The following is a 6,649-nucleotide window of genomic DNA, read 5'->3' on the forward strand; positions in this document are numbered from 1 at the left end:
CCAGGATGTTGTTTTTTTTTTTTTGGCTGTAGTGGGTCTTTGTTGCTGCATGCAGGCTTTCTCTAGTTGCAGTGAGCAGGGGCTACTCTTCGTTGCAGTGCATGGGCTTCTCATTGTGGTGGCTTCTCTTGTTGGGGAGCACGGGCTCTAGGCGCGCGGGCTTCAGTAGTTGTGGCACGTGGGCTCAGCAGTTGTGGCACACGGGCTCTAGGGGGCTTAGGCTTCAGTAGTTGTGGCGCACGGGCTAAGTTGCTCCGTGGCATGTGGAATCTTCCCAGACCAGGGCTCGAACCCTGCATTGGCAGGCAGATTCTTAACCACTGCTCCACCAGGGAAGTCCCACTCAGGACGGATTTGTATTAACAGAGCTAACATGTTTTTCACACATAGTTCCACAGTCTCCACATTGGACAGAAAAACAAGATGGACACACTTGTGAAATTTCTTGTTTTGATCTGTATCATGTCTGATTCTTTTTCTTCTTTTCTTTTTTTTTTTGGCCGCACCACGGCTCGCGGTATCTTAGTTCCCCATCCAGGGATCAAACCCACACCCTCGGTAGTGAAGGTGTGGAGTCCTAACCACTGAACCGCCAGGGAATTCCCAATCATGTCTGATTCTTAAACTCATTTTTATGATGGAGTATAATAAGTATTTGTGTTTCTACAGCTTCAGGGGAGAAAAGACAGGTACTTCCCATCTTTCTGAGGCTTGTTTTCATAGAAGTTGTTAATTAAAATTTTCATTCTTAGGGCCAGGCATTGGAATTTTATTAGTTAATGCAAAAGAGCAGGGCTGAGGAAGCCAAGTTCTAGAACTATAGAGAAGACAAAATTGTTTAATAATTCCATTATTTAACCATACTAGGATCTAGAACATTTGATGTTTTTCTACAATATTGTAGTTTGAGGTCAGAAATATCTTCTTAGAAGATGGAGTTTCTGTTTCTTGTTCCCAATGTGTGTGTGTGTGTGTGTGTGTGTGTGTGTGTCTGTCTGTCTGTCTGTGTGTGATGGGGTGATTTTCAAGAAGAAAAGGGGAAGAAGATGCCTCTACTCCACCTTCCTGAAAAAGCAAACTTGGAGCACATTTCTAGAGTATGTTGTACTTCCTCCTATGACAGGACATTTGCAGATGCCATTCCCTCTGCCTGGAATGCACTCCACCCTCTTGCCTGGGTAACTGTGTAGCGGAAAAAAAAAAAACATCTTCCCAGGGAATTTCCCCTACACCAAGTAACTTTGTGAAACCAATTAGGTGTCCTACAATTCAACTGAATTCTGACAGTATGTGCACAGAGATATAATCAGATTCTACAGGTTAAGGGCTCAGTCCCATAAGACTGCCCCCCCCACACACACACACTTCAGAGGCCAGTTACAAGCCCAGGTAATTAGCTGTGCTTCTGACCAACCAGCTACAGATTGAAAGTTCCAACGACCCCCTCCTAGGGTCCAATCAACTTGTTAGAGTGGCTCACACAACTTAGGGAAGCACTTTAGTGTTTATTAAAGGTTATGACAAAGGATACGGATGAAGAGCCAGATGAAGAGACACATAGGGCGAGGTCTGGGAAGGTCCCAAGCGCAGGAGCCTCTGTCCCCGTGGAGCTGGGTTGTGTCACCCTCTCAGAACGTGGATGTGTTCACTCATCTAGAAGCTCCCCGAAACCCGTGCTATTTGGATTTTTGTGTAGACATGATCAACTATTTCCAGCCCTCTCCCCTCTCTGGAGAAGTTGGCGTTGAGGACTGTGTATGTGAAAATTCCAAGCTTCTAATCAAGGCTTGGTCTTCCTGGTGGACAGCTCCCCTCCAGGAGCCGTTCGGGACCACCACTCCCCCCGGCCAAGTGACTTCAGTAAAACAAAAGATGCTCCTAGTGTCCTCATAAGTCAGGAAATTACAAGGGTTACAGGAGCCTTGGGCCAGGAACCAGGGGCAGGTATCGATATAGATATATAATTATTATCTCACAGTAACCTTTTTCATCCTGAGTCTCAGCCTAAGCACCGCATCCTCAAAAGACTTTCTTGACCTCCCAGGTAGAGTGTGGTCCCTTACTACATCCTTGCACAGTCCCATGAACCGCTTCTCCATAGCCCTCATCACAGTTATACTGTTACATTCATTCGTGATTTCTTAACATCTCTTCCTCAGTAGTCTATATGCTCCCTGAGAGCTGGCTGCGTCTCTTTTTCTGCTATTTCCACAGAGCCTGGCGTTTGTTGACCAGATGATGGGAAGCTTCTGGACTGTGTGATCTGCCCTCACTCCCAGCCTCCACATCTTCCTCCAGACCCTGTGAGGATGGCCTCCTGGGGAAGGGGGAAGGGTCCTGGGGAGTCAGGACCCTGGGTTCCTGGCTTGTCACAACTTCTTCCTTGTGATCTTGAGTCAAACAATTGTCTGCGACTAAAGCGTGTGCCTCGAAGCTTGCGTTCAGTGCGGTAGGTTCAGGAGAGCTGCAGTCGCAAACCTGGCTCTGCCTCCTCTAAGCCTCAGTTTCCCCAGCTGCAATGAAAAGGGGCTGAAAGAGGCCACAGGTCCCCTCCCTATTTCTCCTGTTAGGACTTCCTGCTCTTCCTCAGCCCCAGGGCCCTGTCCCACAGCCCTTAGTCAGCAGCTCTGCCCCTGTGTCCTCTGTCCCCTCAGCCGGGTCCGTCCCATCCACCCTCGGCCTGGATGTTGCACACACTTGAATTTTCATATGCATGAAGCTGATGGGAAGGCCTGGGGGCCTGGGAAGGGGAACTTGCCTCTCCATGCGGCAGGCGCTGTGCAAGGGGCTCTCCACGCACTGCTCCGCTAAGCTCACCATACCTGAGACAGGGTTCTCCGGTGCTTTCCATTTTACAGGTGGGAAAGAGTAAGCGGTGTGCCCAAGTTCCGCTGCCAGGAAGAGACCGAACCAGGTTCCCAGGAGCCAGCATCCCCTCTGCTGCTCGGAGCAGGAAGCCACAGGGCAATTTCCCTTTCTCAGGGGCCCTCTGGAGCCCTCCCCACAGAATCTCCTGCTCTGTCTCATTGCCCTTACTTCCCCTGAGGGTTTGGGAGCCTTGATGAAACATGACTTCAGTTGCTGGTGTCTCCTCCCAACACCCCTGGGACATCACTGGGTTCAGGGCTGAGACCCTCTAGGTGGCATAGGTGAAGGGACGCGGCTCTGCACTCAGCTGCCCCTTCTCGCTGAGATGGGGAATAACACCCCCTGCTCACCTGATCCAGCAGGGGCAGGATCCAAGGATGGGGGAGGGGAGGAGGGTGAAAGAGCTTCATGACACATTCCAACTCAATGCTGTCTATACGGCTGGCCCACTGTGGGTTTGCTGGGAAGCTGTGGTGAATACGATAGACCCAGACTCTGCCCTCCCAGCACCCGAGTGGGAAAAACCCAGTGAGTGGGAGTTACTCAAGCAGACCTTCCTTACGCAGCCTGGGGACAAAGGAAGGCCGCCCAGAGGAAGTGATGAGTGAGCCGAGGGTGAACAGCAGGTGAAGGGGGAGGGCAGCAGGGAGGATGCACACTAAGGAGCTAAAAAAAGAGTCAAGTGGGAGGGTTTGAGGCCCCGGGAGGGAGATTGGCCTTTGACCCAAAAGTTTTGGGGATGAGTCCCTGCTTCAGGGACATCTGAAGGAGGAGTGATGTGCTGTGAATTGCATTTTAGGAAGACCCCGGGGGAGATGTGGAAGATGGCTTGGTGGGCAGAGAAGGGCACTGCAGCAGTGCTCAGAGGAGGGAGGAGGGAGGAGGGAGGTCCCACCTGGCTGTGGGCAGATGGGAGGGAGAGGCATGTAGGAGGCAGAATGGAGCCCAGGGAGTCTGGGTTAAGCCCTTCCTTCGGGGCAGGGCTGCCATCAGCTCCGGTAAGGGTCTTGGGGGCAGGTGGCTGGGGCCATTGGGACAAGGAGGGAGAGTGCCAGGCCTGCCGGCCAGCTCTGCTGTCTGTGAGCTGCTGATGGTGACATTGTGCCTGGACTTCCTCTGGTTACCCGCCCCCCCGACTTCAGTCCCCCTTCTGAGCTTTCCCAGAATAATGGGGGCCTGTGTCCCGGGGAGGGGCCGCCATCTCCGCCTCCAGGTGGGGCTTTGGTCCCAGAGCGCCTTTGGTCCCAGGGCCTGTGTGCAGCACAGAGCCTCCCCCTCTGCTTTCTAAACAAGCCTGGAGCGGTGAATTATTAGGAGAGGGAGGACTCTTCTGTCCCAGTGAGTGATCCAGCCACTGGGAGTTCCAGGGAGCAAGGTGAGACCTACAGACCCCAGAGAGAGTGGAAGACGGGTGGGGGGGTGGGGTGGGGAAGTGGGCCTTCCTCTGCCTTCCCTGAAACCCTGTCTGCCCTGAGCCCCCAAGGCTGTGGCTTCTCAGCTAGAAGTCTTCAGAATTCCTCTCTCCACCACTCCTCTCAGCACCGCTGTGTCCATCTTCCAAACCTGTGTCTCCAGTCCAATTTTGAGCTCCAGGTATACATACAACTGCCCACGTGACATCTCCCCTGATGTTCCACAGCACGAAGTGTCTCACACTCAGCACCTTCCCCGTAACGTGCCCCTCCCACCTCCCCCTCTGCAGTGAATGGCACCTCTGATCACCTGGATGCCCAGGCCAGGACCCAGGAGGCACCTGGGTCTTTCTCCTTCTCCCTGGACTCAGCCCCTTCTCTCCAGCTGCCACCGTGACCCAGGTGGCATCATCTCACTTTCCTACAGTCTTGCCACTGGTCTTCCCACCTCCAGCCTCACCTCTTCCACGGCACTGTCCCCCTCCTGCCATCTGCTCTTAAAATGCTGCCTTCTGCTTAAGCACTTCCATGGCTCCTGGTGGCCCTCAGGGTAAACTCTGAGTTCCCAGTGACCCAGCCCTCTTGGCCCCTGACAACTCTCCAACCTCATCTCTTGCCTTCCCCTTCCAGAACTCCCTCTTGAGCTATCTCAAAGCACTTGCAGTCCCCCAATCATGAAATATCCCCTCGCTTCCCCAGGCCTTTTGCACATGCTGGAAATGCTCCTCCCCACTGTCAGGCAGGATTACCTCTATTTACCCATCAGATCCCAGCCTTCATAGCCCATTTCCAGGGAAGCCTTCCTGATGGCCAAGCTGCTTAGGACCTCCGGTCCTAGCAATGGCTCATTCATTCAACAAATATTTACCACGTGCCTACGATGTGCTAGGCCCTGTTCTAGCCATCCTGAATACAACCTGAAACGATCCTGACAACAATCCATGCCCCTAGTGGAGCTCACATTCAAATGGGGTTGGGGGCGGGCGAGACAGACCACAAACAATATAGAGCAAATAAGAAATTGATCCAGTGTGGGAGAAGGCGATGGGTGCTATGATGGAAATGGAGCAAGGGAATGGGGAGGCTTGGGGGGTGGGGCAGGCTGCAGTTTTCACTGGAGATGGTAACCTCTGGGTAAAGACTTTGTGAAGGACCTCCAGCCAAAAACCACCAGAAAGACAGGGCAGTTATCAAGTTGAGTTTCTGACTTGTAGTGAGGGACAGCGTACTCCGTGGGGACCATGGGGTCACTCAGTAAGAGGGTGTTAGAAATGAATTACTATGGGATTTGGACTTCGGTTAGATGATTTGGGAGGGCTTCAGGAAGTAGAACTTTGCTCTGGATTGGATGCTGTAGGAGTGGGGACAATTCTATGACTAGGAATCTATCTTTTTAAACATCTTTATTGGAGTATAATTGCTTTACAATGTTGTGTTAGTTCCTGCTGTATAATAAAGTGAATCAGCTATACATATATCCCCATATCCCCTCCCTCTTGCGTCTCCCTCCCATCCTCCTTATCCCACCCCTCTAGGTGGTCACAAAGCACTGAGCTGATCTCCCTGTGCTATGTGGCTGCTTCCCACTAGCTATTTTACATTTGGTAGTGTATATATGTCCATGCTACTCTCTCACTTTGTCCCAGCTTATTCCTCCCCCTCCCCGTGCCCTCAAGTCCATTCTCTACGTTTGCGTCTTTATTCCTGTCCTGCCCCTAGGTTCTTCAGAACCATTTTTTTTTTTTAAGATTCCATATATATGTGTTAGCATACGGTATTTGTTTTTCTCTTCCTGACTTACTTCACTCTGTAGGACAGACTCTAAGTCCATCCACCTCACTACAAATAACTCAATTTCGTTTCTTTTTATGGCTGAGTAATATTCCATTGTATATATGTGCCACATCTTCTTTATCTATTCATCTGTTGATGGACACTTAGGTTGCTTCCATATCCTGGCTATTGTAAGTAGTGCTGCAATGAACATTGTGGCACATGTCTCTTTCTGAATTATGGTTTTCTCAGGGTATATGCCCAGTACTGGGATAGCTGGGTCATATGGTAGTTCTATTTTTTGTTTGTTTGTTTGTTTGTTTGTTTTGCAGTACGCGGACCTCTCACTGTTGTGGCCTCTCCCGTTGCAGAGCACAGGCTCCGGAGGTGCAGGCTCAGCAGCCATGGCTCACGGGCCTAGCCGCTCCGCAGCATGTGGGATCCTCCCGGACCGGGGCACGAACCCACGTCCCCTGCATCGGCAGGCGGACTCTCAACCACTGCGCCACCAGGGAAGCCCCTATTTTTAGTTTTTTAAGGAACCTCCATACTGTTCTCCATAGTGGCTGTATCAATTTACATTCCCACCAACAGTG

Source organism: Monodon monoceros, unplaced genomic scaffold, assembly GCF_005190385.1.
Source record: "Monodon monoceros isolate NGI ecotype Baffin Bay Population unplaced genomic scaffold, NGI_Narwhal_1 Super_Scaffold_18, whole genome shotgun sequence".
Taxonomy (NCBI): Eukaryota; Metazoa; Chordata; class Mammalia; order Artiodactyla; family Monodontidae; genus Monodon; species Monodon monoceros.